The sequence below is a fragment of the Dasypus novemcinctus genome, chromosome 5, assembly GCF_030445035.2.
Source record: "Dasypus novemcinctus isolate mDasNov1 chromosome 5, mDasNov1.1.hap2, whole genome shotgun sequence".
Lineage (NCBI taxonomy): Eukaryota > Metazoa > Chordata > Mammalia > Cingulata > Dasypodidae > Dasypus > Dasypus novemcinctus.
The window spans coordinates 38,680,166-38,697,220 of record NC_080677.1 but is presented as its reverse complement, the minus strand read 5'-3'; positions in this window follow the sequence as shown (position 1 = coordinate 38,697,220).

The following is a 17,055-nucleotide window of genomic DNA, read 5'->3' as shown; positions in this document are numbered from 1 at the left end:
AAAAGTATGCTTTATTATTATTGTTGAGTTGGTGTGATTGTTTTCCAACAATACTTGTTTCTTATAATTGCCCATGAGATTCATTTTTGTACTCTTTATATGAAGCTTTCTCCCAATCTCCAGGAAAAGCAATTGGAAAAGGAGGCTTACGGTAATAACAATACCTTAAGAAGGAAGTGGATTTGGTCCAATGGATAGAGCATCCGTCCAGCACATGAGAGGTCCAAGGTTCAAACCCAGGGCCTCCTGACCCGTGTGATGAGCTGGCCCATGCACAGTGCTGATGCTCACAGGGAACGCTGTGCCATGCAGGGTGGGAGCCCCATATGCAAGGAGTGCGCCCCGTAAGGAGAGCTGCCGAGTGTGAAAAAAGTGCAGCCTGCCCAGGAATGGTGCAGCGCACATGGAGAGCTGATGCAGCAAGATGACTCAATAAAAAGAGACACATATTCCGGGTGCCGCTTACAAGAATACAAGCGGATACAGAAGAACACATAGCGAATGGACACAGAGAACAGACAATTTGGGGGGGCAGGGAAGGGGAGAGAAATTTTTTAGAAATCTTAAAAAATGCAATACCTTAAGAATGCCTAGAAAATATAGAAAATATAGGTAGTAATATGAGGATATATTGCATAATTTTTATTAATTAGGTAATCCTTGGGTACTAGAGCCAAGAAGTATGAAGGACTCCTTGCTTTCAAAGAGCTCACACTTTAATCTTAGAAAAATCAAACCATGTTGAGCAGATGCATAGAAAATGTTAATTTACCATTTATAGAAAAACGTATAACTTTTATTTTTTAAAGACTTATTTATTTATTTATCCCCCTCCCCCACCATTGTTTTGCACTTGCTGTCTGTTCTCTGTGTCCATTCACTGTGTGTTCTTCTGTGTCGGCTTGCCTTCTCTTTAGGTGGCACTGGGAACTGATCCTAGGACCTTCCAAAGTGGAAGAGAGGTGCTCAATCTCTTGCACCACCTCAGCTCCCTGGTCAGCTGTATCTCTTATTGTCTCTCCTCTGTGTCTCTTTTTGTTGTGTCATCTTGCTGAGCCAGCACTCCACGTGGGCCAGCACTCTGTGCAGGCCAGCACTCCTGCACAGGCCAGCATGCCACACACCAGCTCACTGCACAGGCCACCTTGTCTTCACCAGGAGGCCCCAGGAATCAAACCCTGGACCTCCTATATGGTAGATGTGAGCCCAATCACTTGAGCCACATCTGCTTCCCCATATTACTTTTAGAAAGGACTTCAGACTCACTAAAATATCAGCCTAAGTCTTATTTGGATTAATTTAATATACTACTTGTATTATTTTAAAAGGGTCTGTCCTTGGTAATGACATCATCAACATGACAACATAAGACATCTGCTGAAAAAGCTACCCCAGAGATTTAGTGAATAAAAGGTCAAGCCCCACTTGCTTAGAACTCTGGAGGAAAGTAGAACCTGGAGAAGGACTCCATAAAGGAGTCAAAGAAACAGAAAAATGTCAGGTAGGACAGTTCTGTCCTGGATGCCATTCGGTCTGCATTCCCCTCCCCCTCACTAGGTCTCACCAGCTTGGAAGTCACAAAGAGGCAGCACAGGCCAGCTCACTCTCACTGCAGACTGAGATGGTAAGCGCACAGCAGCAAGTTAGAACTCAATGCATATTCATGCACAGGGACCTAAGTCCATAGAGACCCAGGGTGGAACACAAGCTGCTATAGAGAGCTCTACACAAAAGGGCCCTGAGGCGTGTGTGTTGGGATCATAAAAAAAGAGACCATGATAGAAAGGTTGGTAAGAACTGTTGTGTTCTCACTCAGTATACTTTCAATCTGTCTGGACACCTAAAGGAAAACGGCCTTTTCTGAAGTGACCTATCTTTCTGGATTGACCTCATCTGACTCCTTGGGATAGGATATTCTAACAGGGAAGAAATCAGAGGCAGAAGAACCTCACAGAAAAAAAAAAAAAAAAAAATTACCAAGAGAATTAAACTGAACTTCTGTAAGATAGGATGAGTCCCAGACCTGAAAAGTGTAAGGAAAATAGGGAACTGAGTGAGGGAAAGAACTTAAAACAAATCATAGGTATTGGGTATGGAAGTTTGCATGAAAACAAACAGAAGAGATCAAGATTCCTGGAGAAGGAAGAGAGGAAAGGATGCTTTGTCCAGAAATGAAAAAATTGTACCGCATATCCAGGGCAAGAATCAGATAAAACCATGGAGGTAAGAAACAGTGGTATGATATATTTAAGCTCCTGAAAGAGAAAAACTACCAGCCAAATTTCTTTATTAGGCAAAACTGCCAGTCAAATATGAGGTAGAGTTTAAAATAGCCACAGATAAACAGAAACTGATAGAGTTCATCAACAAAAGACCTGCCCTACAGGAATTATTAAAGAGAATTCTGCTGGTTGAAAGGAAAAATAAAGTGGTAATGTGGGGCAAAAACAAAATAAAGAGGGGAAACAGGGGCTATGAGAGCACAGAATGTATATGCTATTGAAGCTAACTTGGTATCTTTTCAAATTAGTACATTATATAAGTGTTGGTTGTATAAAATATGCCAGGGTAACCACAAAGAAAGTATTTTAAAAATATACAGAAACACACATGATAAAAGAATAGTCACATCACAAAAGATCAATTATTTAGAGAAGGTTGCAATAAAGGAAAAGAGAGACAAAAAAGATATAACATATTAAAAACCAAAAGGCACATGGATGAAGTAAATACTGCCTTTACAGTAATAACACTGAATGTTAATGGATTAAACTCCCCAATCAAAATACACAGGTTGACAGAATGAATAAAAAGACATGATCCAACTTTACGTTATTTACAAACAATTCACTTTAGACCCAAAGACACAAATAGGTTGAAAGAAGATGGAGAAAGTACTATCCATGCAAATAGCAATCTAAAGAGCTGGGGTAGCTACATTAATATTGAACAAAATCGACTTTAAGTCAAAAGCTGTTATAAGACACAATGAAGGTCACTATATATTGCTAACAGGGTCAATCCATCAAAAAGAAATAACAATCATAAATATTTATGCACCTAACCATGGTGCTCCAAAATACAAGAGGTAAACACTGGTAAAACTGAAGAGAAAATAGAAAACTCTACAATCGTAGTAGGGACCTCAATACATCACACTCATCAATAGATAGACCATCTAGACAGAAGATCAGTAAGGAAACAGAGAAATTGAGTAATATGATAAATTAACTAGACTCACAGAAATATACAGAACATTGCAACCCCAAATGGTAGGATACACATTCTTCTCAAGTGCACATAAGTCATTCTCTAGGATAGACCACATGTTGGGTCATAAAACAAGTCTCAATAAATTTACAAAGATTGAAATCATACAAAGCATCTTCTCTGAGCATAATGGAATGAAACTGGAAACCAATGAGAGGAGGAATAGTGGAAAATCCACAATTATATGGGAGTTATATAACACTTGCTTTAATAATCAGTGGGTCAAAGAAGAAATTCAAGATGTAACAGTTTGAAGCTTTTTGTGGACTCCAGGAAAGATCATGCTGTTGGACTAATCTATTCCTGCAGACATAGGACCCCTTGATTGGATTGGATTCAGTTGAGGGGCTTTTGATTGGATCGTTTCAGTGAGGTGTGACCTAGGCTGGGTCTTTGTCTCCTTGATCCTTTTTAAATGGAGGTCTTAAAAAAGAGACACACACAGAAAATTTGTCAGAGCCAGAGAAACTCCAAGAGGGTGGAAGAAATGAGGCCCAGAGAAGAGGGAAGAGAAGAGCCAAATGCCTAATCACCCACAACTGAGCTCAGGAAAGAAATAATCCTGGCGGAAGAGGCAGAGACCCAGACCAGCAAAACTTTCATTGTATCTTGCCTTGTGGCAAGGAATCCAGGATCACAAGCAACCGATTTTCAGTGAGATAGCATCTCTGATGATGCCTTGATTTGGACATTTTAACAGCTTCAGAACTGCAAGCTTTTAACCTAATAACTTCCCATTATAAAAACCAACGCATTTCTAGTATATTGCATTGGCAGCCTTTAGAAACTAAAACACAAGTGAAATCAGTAAATATTATGAGGTGAATGAAAATGACAACAAAACATATCAAAACTTATGTAATACAGTGAAAGCAGTGCTGAGAAGGACATTTATGGTCCAAAATGCTTACATTAAAAAAGGAAGAAAGAGGGAAGTGAATGTGGATCAACCACTTGGGCACCTGCCTATTACATGGGAGGTCCCAGGTTCAGGTCCCCGTGCCTCCTGAAAAAAAAGATGAGCAGGTGCCTTCTATCACCACAACAGTGCTAGACACCACTGCAACAGAGCTAAACTCTATCCCCACTGCAACAGAGCTACACTCTGCCCCCTGCAATGAATAGAGGCCAAAAGCCAGCAGATGCCCACAGCCCGTGGGGAGCAGATGTGGCTCAGTTCATTGTGCACTTGCCTCTCTTGTGGGAGGTCCTAGGTTTGGTTCCCAGTGCCTCCTGGAGAAGGCAAGCAAACAATGAGCAGACAGATGAGAGAACCATCTGGGGGGAGGGGGAATAAATTTTTTAAAAAGTAAATTTTTAAAAATCTTTAAAAAAAAGGGAAGAAAGCTAAAATCAAAGACATAACTGCACACCTGGAGAAACTAGAGAAAGAACAGCAAACTAACTCCAAAGCAAGCAGAGGAAAGAAATAACAAATATTTGAACAGAAATAATATGAAATTAGGAATTAAAAAAATAGAATTAACAAAACCCAAAATTGGTTCTTTGAAATGATCAATAAAATTAACAAATCCTTAGTCAGACTGACAAAGAAAAAGAGAAGACGCAAGTAAGTAAATTCAGAAGTGAGAGGGAATACATTACAACCGACACACAGAAATAAAATGGATCATAAGAAGATACTTTTGAACAACTGTATCCCAACAAATTAGACAACCTAGATGAAATGGACAAACTCCTAGAAACACACAACTAACCTAACTGACTCTATAAGAAATAGAAGGCATCAAAAGACCAAGTACAGACCAACAAAAAGACTGAATTAGTCATAAAATACCTCCAAACAAAGAAAAGCCCAGGACCAGATGGCTTCACAGGTGACTTCTACCAATCATTCCAAAAATAATTAATACCAATCCTGCTCATACTCTTCCAAAAAAATTGAAGAGGAGGGAGCACTACCTAACTCATTTTTTTGAGGTCAACATCACCCTAATACCAAAAGCAGATAATATTCTACAAGAAAATAAAATTACAGATCAATTTCTATTATGACATATTTGCAAAAATCCTCAACCAAAGAATTGCAAATTAAATCCAATAGCACATCAAAAGAATTACACACAAGATCAAGTGTGTAATTCTCACTTATGTAAGTGTGGTTACATAAATGTGGTTCAACAAAAGAAAATATATTAATGTAATATAATCTATCAATAAAATGAAGGGAGAAAAACTTAATGATCATCTCAGGTGATTTTGAGAAAATCCAGCATCCTTTCTTGATTAAAAAGACAAAACAGAACCAAACAAAAACCACTAAGAAAAAAATGGAATAGAAGAAAATGTCCTCAATGTGATAAAGGGCACACATGAAAAACCCACAGCTAAAATCATAATCAATGGTGAAAGACTAAAAGCTTTTCCTCTATGATCTGGACAAAGACAAGGATGCTCACTATCACCACAGTTAAACATTTTACTGGAAGTTCTAGCCAGAGAAATAAGTCAAGAAAAATATATAAAAGACATCTAAACTGAACAGGAAGAATGAAAACTTTCACTATTTGTAGATGACATGACCCTATAGAAAGACTCCCCAAAAACCAGAACAAAGCTACTAGAAGAAATAAATGAATTTAGCAATGTGTCATGATATATAATCAATATGCAAAAGTCATAGTATTTCTATACATTAGTATATTATATAATGAACTGTATAATAAGCAAGTTGAGAAGGAAATAAAGAAAATTCCATTTACAGTAGCAAATAAAAGAACCAAATATATAGGTACATTTTTTTAATTAAAATTTTTTATTTGTTTTTTATAAAAAGATACATAGATCACAAAAAATGTTACATGAAAAAATATGAGGTTCTCATATACCTCCCCACCCCCCCCCACTCCTCCCACATTAACAACCTCTTTTATCATTGTGGCACATTCATTGCATTTGGTGAATACAGTTTGGAGCACTGCTACACTGCATGGATTGTAGTTGACATTGTGGTTTACACTCCCCCAGTCCATTCAGTGGGTTACAGCAGGACGTATAATTCTTTGTATCTGTCCCTACAATATCATTCAGGACAACTCCAAGTTCCAAAAATGCCCCCACATTACAACTCCTTTTTCCTCTCCCTGCCTTCATCAACTCCTGTGTCCACTGTCTCCACATCAATGAAACAATTTCTTCCATTGCTAGAGTCACAATAGTTCTGTAGAGTGGACCAGTAAGTCCACTCTAATTCATATTTTGTTCCTTCATCCTTTGGACCCTGGGATGGTGATGTCCACACTCCACCTCTAAATTGAGAGGGGCCTTAGTTCTTACATAGCTGATGTAAGCAATTCTCCAGCTGGCAGATGGAGACACTCTCAGTCCTCTAATGTGGTGGTTGACCGTCTTCACCTCCCTGTTAGCTCACATTTTAAAATATGAACCATAGTGTAAACCAAAATGGAACCATGGTTAGTAGCTATGTTTCAATATCTGTACATCAGTTGTAGCTAATATAACATCCAAATGTGAAAAGATCATTGCTGGGGAAGGGGGGAAAGGTTTGATATTGGGTAAATGGGAGTCCCCTATATTGTATTTGTGATTTTACTGTGATCTAAAACTTTTTTGAAGACAAAATTAAAAAAAAAAAGGATGTAGACACTGAGGAAGGAATGGAAGAGATTGCCTTGCCACTGTACATACAGGGCAACACCTATTACAGTGATGAAAGGCAAAACATCTAAAACAAAGTTTATGGTATTTTTTCGTTTTTAATACCCCAACTTATTCTTTATTTTAGTTTTTCTAAATTAGTATGGATTCTATTTCTAACCTTTAAACCTATCATTACTATTTCATTTTCCTACTAATTGAATTTGGCAATATCTTAGGTTTCATTTTTAAAGAAATTTTGGATGACAGAGGGGTTCAACTATGGCAGGGGAGGAGCACTGATGTGGGGTGTCATTGGTGGGGGACACATGGTTGGGAGGGAGTTCTCCAGGGCATGTATATAGGGTATATAAAAATGTTTTGATATTTGTTGGGTATTATCATAGTAGGAAGAGTTACACATGACAACTGAGGAAGTCCCTAGCCAGGGGAGCTCTGTTGCATTCCCCAATGGAACAGCAACAATTCCCCAAGTACAAGGGCAAAAACCAGTGAAGAAGGGTTGTTCAATGGTGGGCCCTTGGTACTCATGACAATGCTTATGAGCCTGTGTGCTTGAAATTTCAACTAGGCCTACAGCTGCAGGGTGTCTAAGAGTTACCTCCTGATTGCCTCCATGTTGCTCAAATTTGTCCACTCTCTAAGCCAAACTCTGCATGTAAATGCATTACCTTCCCTCCAGCATGGGACATGACTCCTGGGGATGAGCCTCCCTGGTGCTGAGAGATTATTACCAATCACCAGCTGGTGATGCAACTAGAAAAGACCTTGAATAAAAGGGGGAAATGGTAAAGACAAATGAGTTTATATGGCTAAGAGACTTCAAAATGAGTTGGGAGGTCATCAGAGGGGTTGCGTTTATGCACTTGTCAGCAGGATCCCAGAGACAGCCAAAATAGATACAGCCCCAGGTACTGGTGCTCCTGAGGACTATGGAGACACACAGGTTCTATGGTCATGGGAGAAAGTTTTGGAGTTCAGTGCCATATCGATGGGCACTACTTTGTAATTTGTGCTCTTGAGTGTGATAGAGTTGGACTCAGATGTGACCTTTCTACACCTGCCTCTTCTGTCACATTTACTGAACCTGTGGTTGGCACTGGGATTGGTGTATACTCAGGACACTTGAATCTCTGGACTGTCTATGTGTCAGCTGGGCCCTGAGCCTCAGCAGAGTTGCAACACCTACTCTCTGGTTCATTGGACTTATAGGAATAAATTTAACCAAGGATGTAAAAGACTTGTGCACAAAAAAACTATTGAAAATTGCTGAAAGAAATCAAAGAAGTCCTAAATTAATGGAAGGACATTCTGTGTCCATGGATTAGATACTGTCATTGAAATGTTAATCCCACCCAAAATGCTTTAGAGATTCAATGCAACCCCAATAAAAATCCCAACAGTGTACTTTGCAAAATGGAAAAGCCAATTATCAAATTTATTTGGAAGGGTAAGGGCCCCAAATAGCCAAAAATATCTTGAGAAAGAATAACAAAGTTGGAATATTCACGCTTACTGACTTTACAGCATATTACATATCTTCAGTAGTCAAAACAGCATGATACTGGCACAAGGACAGATTTATTAGCCAATGGAATCAAATTGAGAGTTCAGAAATGGAGCCTCACATCCATGACCAACTGATTTTTTTTATTCCCTCCCTGCCCCCCGGCTTGCCTGCTGTCTGCTCTCTGTGTCCATTTGCTGTGTGTTCTTCTGTGTGTCTGTATTTACTTTATAATTTATTCCCCCCTCCCCAAGGCTTCCTTGTTGTCTGCTCTCTGTGTCCATTTGCTGCATGCTCTTCTGTGTTTTTACTTGTCTCCCTTTTTGTTGCGTCACCTTGCTGAGTCAAACCCAGGGCCTCTCCATATGGTATACGGGAGCCCAATTGATTGAGCCACAGCCGCTTCCCGTCAATTGAGTTTTGACAAGGCTGCCAAGTCCACTCAATTGGGAAAGAAGAGTCTCTTCAACAAATGGTGCTGGGAGAACTGGATATCCATATGCAAAAGAATGAAAGAAGACTCCTATCTCACATCATATACACAAATTAACTTAAAATGGCTCACAGGCCCAAATATTAATATAAGAGCCAGGATTATAAAACTACTAGAAGAAAAGGTAGATCAAGGGTGGCAATGGTTTCTTGGACTTTATACCCCAAAGCACAAACAAGGAAGGAAAAAAGAGATAAATGGAACCTCCTCAAACTTAAAAACATTTATGCATCAAAGAACTTTGTCATGAAAGTGAAAATACACCCTTCTTAATGGAAGAAAATATTTGGAAACCACATATGTGATAAGGGTTTGATATCTATAACACATAAAGAAATCCTACAACTCAACAATAAAAAGTCAAACAACTGAATTAAAAAATGAACAAAACCTTGAATGGACATTTCTCCAAAGGGTATATACAAATGGCTAAAAACCACGTGGAAAGATGCTCAACATCACTAGCTATTAGGGAAATGCAAATCAAAACCACAATGAGATATCAATTCACACCCACTAGAATGATCTTCTATTAAAAAAACATCAGAAAATTACAAGTGTTGAAGAAGATGTGGAGAAATTGGAACATTCATTTATTTCTGGTGAGAATGTAAAATAGTGTAGCCACCATGGAAGACAGTTGGCAGTTTCTCAGGAAGCTAAACATAGAATTACCTTATTACTCAGCAATCCTGCTATGTACATACCCAGAAAAATTGAAAAGATGGACTTGAACAAATATTTGCACATCAATGTTAATAGCGGCATTATTCGCAATGGCCAAAAGATGGAAGCAACCCAAGCAACTGATGACTGAATAAATAATATGTCGTATATGCACACAATGGAATATTATTCAATTGTAAAAAAAATGAAGTCCTGATATATTCAAGAACACAGATGAATCTTGAACACATGTTAAGTGAAATAAGCCAAACAAAAGAAGAACAATATTGTATGATCTCACTGATATGAACTAATTATAACAAGCAGACTCAGAGAGTTTGAATCTCGAATATATGTTTACCAGGGGATAGATTGCAGTCAGAAAATGGGAAGCTGAAGTTTAATTTGTACAGAGTTTCTTTTTAGGTTGATTGTAAATGTTTGGGAAAGGACGTTGGTGATGGTAGCATGTTATTGTGAGTATACTTCTCATTGCTAAATTATACATGTGAATGTGGCTGAAAGGATAACCAGTTTTGGGTCTTGTATGTTACTAGAATGAAACTTAGAAGATAAAACATAGGACTATATAACACAGTGAGAAAAAGAGTGTTTGTCTTAAACAAATGTCTCTTCTTTCAAAAGTAAACCCATTTGGGGATTATGATAATCTTTGTTCCTGATTAAAATTTCTCTGTCCTGTTGCTTTGTATTTTGCCTTTCACAATAGCTTAATCCACATTCTATGGTTTCATGATTAACCCTGAATATGGAACCTTAGTGTTGGTTTCATATGAGCCTCATCTGAACATAAAGCACAGCTCTTTTTTCCATTTAAAATTTCTGCAATAGCATTGATTTACCTTGCCTTTTTGTTCACTGAGCAAAGACATTCTTTTGAGCTGTTTTTTTTTCTTTTTCTCCTTTCTTAATTGGTCTGCTCTGGTGGGTGATTTTTGTGGATTTTTTTTTTTTTTGGTTCAGTTCAAAGCACTGACCAGTGATTCATAAAACTGATTTTCTTTTTCCTCACAATTAAAATAAGCAGTGACATTCAGCCATCGACAAATGCTAGCCCTACTGTCCGCAGTGTTTAGATAACTGATTAGTTCCACAGCCCTGCTGAACACCTCCTGGCATTCACCTATAATGGGCCATAAACTTGAAAGCCTTCTAGGCCTCTTTCCCTGTCTCTGGGTGAGGCTCGCAGTATGGAGGAGGGGCTCCAAGAGCTGTGGAGAATGAGTGAGAAACACTGACAGAATCACAGGAGGAATGGGAAAAAAAGAACTTAAGAGGATTATAACAAGAAAGGAAGCATTGGGAGTCCTGGGAGGTGATGCCAGTCAGGATCTCTGAATTGCTAAGAAAAGAGAAAATTTCCCATTCCACAAATTCCTTGGGCAGGGAATTTCTTTCTTCCTTCGGCATCCGCTCCATCTTTCTTCCCCAGAGATGATATTCCAGGACATCAGAAGGGAAGGGACCAAGCCACTTCCCTGGAGAAGGAAGCGCCATTGAAAGCTGGCTTTGACTTTCCATTTCATGGGGTAGGAAAAGCGGCCACTGGTCATCGAGAGAGGCTGATAACCTCTGAAGAAAGGAGGCTAACACGACTCCCAGTGGAATGTAGAAAATTGCTATTCAGCTGTGACTATTCAATCTAGGGTGTTCTAAGAAGGGCTTTCCACAAATGCCTTGAACTCTCTGAAGGAAGGTCAGGCAATATGGATCATTTAAATGAAGATTTTCATCTTGAAGTGTGTCCTAATTATATTAGATTGTATACGTCTTTTCTCCCTCATGAGTTTGTTGTAAATATTCAGTGCTACAGAATACTGTAATTTTGAATTTTTCAAAAAGATTAGACTCATTACTAACCACATTGTTTTCTCTTATGAGCCTGTTGGAGAAAAATGGTGCTTACTGGGACATGGAGAATAATATGACCACAGGAAGAAAATGTATTTATTGGGAAGCTCTTCCAACAGAGGAGGTCTGAAGAACAGACTGCAGTCCTCCCACCAGCATGGTGGGGGTCTGAAGAGAGGCTTCAGCCCTCTCGTGGAAGGGGGGGACTTGAATTTATACAGAACTTTCCTAGGCGGGGAAACAATAATTGGTGGGAGGGGGTTGAGGGTCCGAGTGAGATGTAGGGGCCAATAGGAAGCCCTAGTGATGAAAACTTTCCCTGATAGTGACTAGAAGACAGTGGGTTAGGGAGTTATGGTTTCTTGGAATGCTGCAGGAGCAGGTGTTGCTTTGATCTGTAGGGATTTTATCTCCCTCTGATATGCAGGTAGGGAAGGTTTCCATTTCCCTTTACTCCTGTCTCTATGTGGTTTCTTTGTTTAGCCTGTGGGGAAGTGCCATGCCCTTAGACACATAGGCTTATGGGGGATGGGGTTAGCCTTTCCCCAGTGCATATCAGGGGAAACTGAGCTACAGTTTGTTATTAAGTATTGCAAACCTCTAACAGAGCCTATTCCTAGTGTTATTATTTTAAATCTCAGATGAGCAAAAACATTCAAAATTCTAAATATGTATAACTGTTATTTGTAGAGGTGAGACTCTTGTTTATTTGACAATGGTAGAAATTTGCTTGAGAATAATAAATATTTTGATAGAAGCCAATTTGTAATGAATTATGGCTAAGGACACTCTTGCCTCAGGTCCTTTGTACCAGCCATTTGTGTCTCTACCAGATTTCCCTGTGCATGACTGGTTCCACCCCACGAGAAAGTCTCAACTCAAATGTCATTTCTCAGAGAGACTGTCTATGACTAGAGTAGCAATCCTCCCATCTCCCTACTCCCAACACCAGTTACTATCACCTCACCCTGTTTTATTTTCTTCATAACTGTTAACACTCTTGAAATTATCTTTTATTTCCCTTTCTTTCTTTAACAGCACTGTCTGGTAAGATGGAAGCTCCGTATGTGCAGGACTGTATTGCCAACACTCAAGGCACTATCTGGTACTTAGTAGGAATCTGAAAAATATTTGTTTATTAAATGAATTTTTAAAATTCTCCATCTGGAATAACCCTCTTAACTCTGGCCCAGCATCCCATCTTTGCTTTCTTCAGCTGTCATGTTGGCGTTTCCATGTAAAAGCCAGTCATTTTCCAGACCAGTCTGAAATAATCAGCTTTAGATCCCCCTCCAAAAGAGGGAATGAGAGCACCACCCCAGCCTTGGGTTCTGCTGGTTGGAGATAGGTATAAAGTCTAGCAGACTGCTCTGAGAACTGGAATCACGTGCCCCCAAATGACTTGAGACTCTTCAGAGTAGCAGGTCCCAGTTATGCCTCTTCAATGAGTCCTAGTTTTTAGGACTAAGCTGCTGATTGTTTTCTAACACCCCGCATTTCTCCAGCATGGGAACTGAAGCCCTCCCTTGGCGAGGATCCTGCTCCACATTGACAACATGCCTAAGTGACAACCATCTGCCATCCACGGGCTCTCTCTCCTTCCCAGTTTTCTCTGTCCACACCCCCCCTCTGCTCCCATGGTTAATTACTGCTTGACAGACCAGAAAAATGCTTACAGGCTGGGAAAGGCAATGCCAGGACTCTACTCTGATCAGGATCATTGTCTTTGGAAGGAGGAAAAAGATAGTAGATGCTGAATAGCATAGTAAGGTTGGAAGTTCCTGCTTTGCTTTTGGAGTCAGCATTTCTTGCACATGCTTCATTTTGAATATTGTAAATACAAGCTAAGAAACATCTGACAAATTCACATTGGAATTTCTGATTTTGCATTTCTCTCTCGCATTTTTTTCTCTCTCTTGCTTTATTTTTACTTCCCTTTGTACCTTAAGAATCTAAATGCGAGTATTCTAGTATCTTTCCTAAAAATCAATGTTTCTGGATACCATGCACCTGCTTCTTGTGCATGGTATCCAGAACTACATGAATACACTTCTTTGGTCTCTGAAACCAAGAGGAAGAAGGGAGGAAAGGGAAGTTAAGGTATTATTCTCCTTGCTCCCTTCCTGCTGGGCTGCTGTGGCTGACCACAGCTCCTGCCTTCTGCCAGGAGGACTTCTATAGATATAGCCAGAATGGCTGGGTCCTAGTACCTGCTCTTTTTCTTTCCTCTTCTGTCCTATAGGCATAATGGTGCCCACTATTGTACTCTCTGGGATGCTTCATCTTTGTTGGTTTTCCTTAACCCTTTCAACACCTTTGCAAATGGTCTCTTTGTTGATCTCTTCTTGAGAATCCTGTTGGAGTTTGCCATTCATTTCTGTTGAGGTTTTAAATACATAAGAAAAATTAGGATAAGAGGATCAGTATAGGAGTTATGGTATATGGAACAAACATTTAGAAGGAAACATAGGAGAAAAACTTCAGAATCTAGGAGTAGGTGAAAAATTATAAGACATGACCCTGAAAGCATAATCCATAAAAGAAAACCTTTGATTAACTGGGAATCATCAAAATTGAGAACTTGCTCAGTGAAAAGCCCAGGTAAGGGAAAGAAAAGAGGCAAGCTGCAGACTGAGAGAAAACATCTGTAAACCATACATGGGACAAGAGACTCATATCTAGAATATATAAAGAACTTTTAAAACCAAACAGTAAAAAGATAAAAGAGTCCAGATCAAATAATAATGACTAAAATAAAAATAGTGATAATGCCAAGTATTGGCAAAAATGCAGAAAAACTGGATATATACATTGCTGGTGGGATGCCACTCTGGAAAATAGTTTGGCAGTTTCTTAAAAATCTAAATATACTCTTACCATGTGACCAAACAATTAGACTTCTCAGCATTCATCCCAGAGAAAAGAAAAGTTATGTCCATGGAAAAATTTTTACATGAATGGAGCTAAAAATTGAAAACACCCCCAAATTCTTTCAGTGTATAAATATTAATAATCTGTGTGGTATCCATACCATGGAATACTATTTGACAATAAAAATGAATGAATTGTTGATATATATCCAGCAGTTTGGATGGATCTCAAGGCAAGTGATTAGAGCTGATCTCAAAAGTTTGCTTATTGTATTCTTCCATTTATATAACATTCTCAAAATGACAAAATTATAGTGCTGAAGGTGAGTGGTTGCCAGGGATTAGTGGTGGTGGTGGCGAGGCAGAGGGATGGATGGGACTATAACAGAGTAGCACTAAGGATCTCTGTGGTGGGCAAACATTGTGTATCTTCATTATGGTGGTAGTTTTACTAATCTATGTATTTGACAAAATTGTATAGAGTTTTGTACACACACCACAAGAGTGCTTGTCAAAACTGGGGAAATCTGAATAAAGTTGGGTATCGAACCAATGTCAATATCCTGATTTTGATATTGGACTATAATTATGTAAGATGCTATTTATGGAAAACTGGGTGAAAGGTAAATGGGACCTATATGTGCTGTTTTTGAAACATCCTATAAATCTATAATTATTTAAAAATAAAGTTTTAAAAAATTGTCCCAGATTGGGAACAATAACTTAGGAAATATGTTATTTCAGTCTTTAGCATCCTGAGGCTTAGTGGGTGTAGGAGGGTAGTATCACAAGCACTTTGCCTAAGCTGTGCTATGAATTGTTAAACTGGCAGAAGGGCTAAAATCAAGACCCCAATATTCCTAATGGGAAGATTTTGTTTCTCAACTCCTATTTAACTTAAAAATTAAACTAAAAAAAAGGTTTCCACACACTGTCTGTATATGCAAATAGTGAAAGGAATGAGTAAAAAAATATAAAATCTATAGCAATTTTTCTCATTCCACAAGTGTAAAAATTCAAGTTTAAAATGCTGGCAAAATGCTCACTCAGAAGGCTCTAACTTGTATAGACTTCATCCACTTTCGAAGTGAGCAAGCTACAGATACTGCCTAAAGAGGTGACCCCATTCAGGTAAACATTCTTCTGTACAGAGAGATCAAAGTTCTACTAGATACCAAGTAGCTAGCTCTCTACCTGCTCTAACCTCCTTTTCCTAGGCCATGGCTGTTGTGGTTGCCTGCCCTGATATTTCTATGCTGCCAGAAAATCTCAGTAGCTGCAAACATGTTACAAAGAAAATGCAGGAGTAGTAGATATACCCACTAGGTGTGTGGCATTTGAGAGAGGCTGTAGCTGGTACCACTTTGGATTCAGGAACATCTTTATCATCTGTGCAACGTAAGCTAAGTTACAAACTCAGTGAGTCTCTTGGTTTCCTTACTGATAAAACCTACTGTGACGGATTAATTTTTGTACACCAGAAAAAACATGTTCTTAATCCCAATTTACTCCTGTGCGTGTGAATCCATTGTAAATAGGATCTCTCAAAGTTGATGTTTTTAGTTAAGGTGTGGCCAGCTGAATCAGAGTGGGCTTTCATCTTATTATTGGAGACCTTATTTAAAATACACACATATACACATAGAAGCCGAAAGTCAATGAAACCTGGAAGAGAAAGGAGAGGACATGCCCTGTGATGAGAAAGCCGAGGAACCCAAGGATTGCTGATCAGCCAGAATGCTAACACACCTGGGCGGAAGCAAGCCTCTGAAACTAGGAGTCAATAAACTCCTGTTTTTTCAAGCCAGGCTACTGTATGGTATTTCTTACAGCAGTGTGGGAACTAAGACATTTATTGATATTGGAATGTGGGGTGCTGCTATGACAAATATTTAAAAATGTGGAAACAGTTTTGGAATTGGGTAATGGGTAGAGGCTGGGAGAATTGAAGACATTTGATTAAAAAGGCTGGATTACTTTGAATGCCTGTTGGTAGAAATATGGATGATGAAGCCTAAGAAGGAAATGATGAATGTGTTATTGGAAACTGGAGGAAAGGCAATCCACGCTATAAAGTAGCAGAGAACGTGGCTGAATGATGTAGTTCAATATTTACATGAGGATTGAGGAAGAGGACAAACTTGAAGATCACAGAGAGTGGTATCTATGAGATTGGATTCAGGTCTTCTCAACCAGGGTCAGGGCTTTATCTGGTAGATTTGTTTGCTGTTTTTTATTTAATGTTGTTACTCATCTTTTAACATTTTGTAAAGCTGGTCTGAGGACAGTGAGTATGGTTTTCTGCAACACCAAAGAGTACCAAAGCAAGATTATATCTGTCACAGATGAACATACTCTATTTATGTGTCATAGTAATCTATTCATTGGTTTATGGATCCCAAATTCTCCAGGGGGACTCACAAATCCCCATAATGTTTTTGTGTGCCAGATTTTTAATTTGGAGCTGTGATTTAGTTGACAGATGTGTAAAAATCACATGTAGCCAAATGACTCTTTAGTCAGTGTGAAGTTGATAATACTGAAGACTCTGTCTTCCAGCCAAGATTCAGGAACCTCTTCCCAGAATATGCTTTTCAAATCTCATACCAGGGTTTAATGCTACTTTATGCTAATGCTAATGTTCTGATTCCCCAGTGCCATATTTGTAAAATATCATACCCCTCTCTGATATAAACATTGACTTATGGAGAAGGCTCTACTTTTGGGGAAATCAGAAT